Here is a 4197-nt window from a genome sequence, read left to right as displayed (position 1 = left end):
TTCAGAAGAGGAAGAGAAAAATAAACCTCTGAGAAAATCATCCAAGATTTGCTGGAGGAGAACTTCCCTGATATGATGAAAGATGAGAATATATACATTCAGGAAGTCCAATGAACCCCAAACAGGATAGACCCCAAAAGAAAATCACCAAGATATAGCATCATCAAACTCACCAAAACCAAGGACAAAGACAGAATCCTGAAAGCAGCAAGGGAAAAACAAAAAGTTACCTACAAAGGACAGCCAGTAAGAATAAGCTCTGATTTCTCAGCAGAGACCATGCAAGTGAGAAGGCAATGGGATGGTATATATAAAACCCCGAAAGAGAAAAATTTTCAACCAAGAATTATATACCTGGCAAAATTTTCCCTCAAATATGATGGTGAAATTAGGAGATTTTCAGATAAGCAGAAGCTAAGGGAATTTGTTAAAACCAGACCAGCCTTACAAGAGACGCTAAAGGGAGTCCTTTTAACAGAGAACCAAAAATAGCAAATAATAACTGACCATTGATACACAACATGGCATAACCCAGAAACAACAGCTATGGACATATCCAAAGTAAAATGAGTTACAAGACTGTAAACAGGGAACCAGAGACATCAATTGGCAAGTGAGGACAACTGCAAACAAAAAGAGGGAAAAGACTGTGTAATTACAGAACTTCTAAATGGTGAGGAAGTTAAGAGAGTTGCAAGACAGAATGGACTGTTCTAAACTTGGGGAGAAAATTATAACTCATAGGGTAACCTCAAAGAAAAATGATAAACCTTCATATCACAGGATAACTTGGGCTTACTTTCTTGGCTGTTGGGAGTTAGGTTGGGTCATTTCTGAAGTTTCCACTTGGCCCTTCCTACCTTAATGGACTCTTACTCCATAAATCAGAGAATCAGCAAGAGGATTCCGACAAGTACTTTGCTTATCAATTCAAATTATACATTTGGGGAATGGAAAAATCACAACAGGGTCGGTCCATGGACTTATTAGATTCACTCTGATGTGTGCTTGTGCTGTCATTAACTATTCCCCAATTATACAAGTACCACCCTGGTTGGTTGTCTATCTGTCTCACCACTGAGAACAACACTGTGGTCTTTTAGCCATTACAACAGATACTTGAGGGTCAAGGCATCTGTTAAAGGGGCTGGGAGGCCACATCTTCTGACCTCCTCTAACCCCATAAGAGGAAGACAGAATCACCATCAATAGCCCAAGGCCTATTCCTGTGAGGCCAGACATGTTGCCTCTACCCTTTCATCAACCCTGACACGAACTGTTCCTCCTGAAGCACCCACCATCTTTTTGCTGGGTTCGATAATTCACTGCAGTGACCACACAGAACTCACAGATTATGAGGTTTATTAGGGAAGCACCAGGCTACAATTCAAGTTCAGGAACAACACTCAGTCTCTCTCAGCCTGCTGTCTCTCAGCTAACAGTCTCTCTCCCAGCAGCATGTGTCTCTTGGTGTCTCTTTCTCAGCTGCACATGTCTCTCAGGCGTGCGTTTCTCTCAGCAGCACGTCCTTCTCAGCCAGCAGTCAGAGCAACTCCTTCTGCCTCTAGGAGGCCTCCTTTTGAGCCTGGCAGGGTGGCCAAACTAACCAATCATGACATCAGAATTCTAAGCACCTGAGACAGAGCAAACTTCCCAAAACATTACTGTGTGTCACTCTCAGCAGAAATACCCCAGGTGGATAACTTTTACAATCAGGAGCTCCTCAGTTGCTCACAGCAAATTCCACCATGGAGTTTACAAAGACTTATGGCTAGAAAAGCCATACCAGGTAATTTACTACACCAAAGCATCTTTCAGCCTTATTGCCCATTACAATCATCATGTATAACACTCCTGTCAGTTAAGAACTTCTCTTTGGTCTCTGCCATTCCAGAATTGTATCAACCCAATAGATGTTAAGGAGCCCAGTCCAATAACAGCATCTCCTACTATCAAACCCAGTCTACAGAAGGAAAGTCAAGTTTGGAGTTTATCAAAAGATATTAGTGTTCCCTTCATCAGTGCATTTCTTATTGCTTTACTCAAATAAATGACCTCTTGGCCTTCCTGGGAAATAGTGTCAGGAGAGTTCTCTGATATCTCTTATAAGTTCATTTTAAACACTTCTACCTCCTTTGACATTCCCTGGTATTCTGCCAAGGTCATTCTAACAACTCTATTTACTACAGTCCATTGTTGTGTCTAAGCATCAAGGAGTTATCCCAGCAGTGTGATAGCGTTGGACAGAGATGCTTTTGCCAGGATGTTAATTACTGGGTTAAGGACAAATACTTCCAAAGAATTAGCTCTCCCACCTATCTTCAGATTCAGATCTTTCTTGTCCAACACTCTTAAGATACACTCCAATATGTGTTTTCCTGGTTTTTGCCAGTGCTTATCAGCCAAGTCTTGCAAGTTTTTAGCTATATAAGAGGCAGACATTGTTTTTCCTCAATCAGGTGTTGGGACATGACTCTAGTTATTAGTAATGAGGAGAGGGCAAGGTCAGATCTTCAGGAGAACAAGCATCATCTTGTGAAGCATCTGCCTCAGATGAGGCCATTGCCATATCTCCAGACAAGGGGAAGGACTTTTAAGGGTGAAGTAGTTTTATCTTTCAGTTCAGAGGGCTCAGAGGAAGCTGGGAGTATTTGTTTACCCAGATATCCCCATACCACTTCTTAAGATCCTATTGCTTCCCTCCCAGGAGTTTTGACTTTGGCAAAGATGACCTGTATGGCTGTGCATTAGTTGTCTTTGCAGTCCTGCCACCCTTAAAATTAAATTATAGCCCTGTTTTTCAGCACAGTCTAGCCTGCATTCATAGAAGAAAAGGGTCTCTTTAACATTGACAAGTAGACTTGATAAGCAAATTGTTTGCTGACATGAGCCTGTCACTTAATTTTTTAAAAAAGCTTCTTTTATTTTCTAAAGATGGCTACAACAGTATCATTCAGTCCTCATGGATGTGACCTTACCACTCTCCCATCAAGAGGTAGAGTCTGTTTCTCCAGTCTTCTGAGTCTGAGTGAGCTTTGTGATTTCTTTGACCCATACACAAAAATATTGTTCTATGTGTTACTTTGGTAAGTAGCACCTAGGGTCTGGAAAGCTTGCAGGCAGCCATTTAAGATGCAATGATTGGTCTCTCCTTATTTGGAGCACAGAAGAGTGAAGAAAATCAAAGATGTATGGAAACAATTAGTCCAAAGGACTAATGGACCATGAGAACTGCAGCCTACGTAACCCTGAGACCAGAAGAACAACATGGTCCCTGACTACCAATGCCAACAACTTGAAAAGGGATCAAAATTAGAGATCTTGGATAGAGTGGGAGTAAAAACATGCAACAAAATTAAAAAACATAAAAGAGACCAGGATTTCTGGTCAGATAGAGACTGGCAAAACCCCTGAGACTATGGCCCCTCATCACCCTGGACTATGGACCAGGAATTGAATTCATTCTTGTGGCTCAACTCTCAGCCAAACAATAGATGGGCCTATGAGCTGAACAACTATACCAGGGAGATGAACTCCTTAGAACAATCAACCATGGTAGATCAGAAGTGTAGCATTTGCACAGGCAGAAAGGTAGGGAGGCAGGAATGAATAGGCAAGAAGGACACGGGAAAAGAGTAACCATAGGAAGGAAGTGGGAAGAGAGCTGTTGCATTGGGGGGATTGTAATCAGTGTCACAAAACAGAATGTGTATGAACTGTTGGATGTAAAATGAATCTGCTTTGTAAATTTTCACCCAAATCACAATAAATAGTTTTATATTGAAACTAACAGTACCTATGTTATAAGGGAAGTTCCTGGGTGTTGCAAATGGTTAGGTGCTTGAGCACTAGCTGTAAGGTTGGCTGTTCAAGCCCATCCAGAGGGACCTTAAAAGACATTTGGCAATCTGCTTCTTGAAAACCTTATGGAGCAGTTCTACTCTGCACACATGGGGCCTCAGAATTGACATGATGGTTAGTTATAAGGATTAAAATGAGAAAATAAAGGAACTTAGCACAGGCTAAGCCCCAGGGTTACAGGTGAGGAGAGATAACTCAGGGATGCCCAAAGGAGCAGGCCAGAAGAGCAGGAGAAAGGGGATTAAAAGCCAGGAACCTGGACAGAAGAGCAGTGAGCCCCAGGGATACAGGTGAGGAGAGACAACTCAGGGACACCCAAAGCAGCAGGCCAGAAGA

The sequence above is a fragment of the Orycteropus afer genome, unplaced genomic scaffold (genome assembly GCF_000298275.1).
Source record: "Orycteropus afer afer isolate SDZICR_OR568_19922 unplaced genomic scaffold, OryAfe1.0 scaffold00298, whole genome shotgun sequence".
Classification (NCBI taxonomy): Eukaryota; Metazoa; Chordata; class Mammalia; order Tubulidentata; family Orycteropodidae; genus Orycteropus; species Orycteropus afer.
This window is presented reverse-complemented; position numbering follows the sequence as displayed.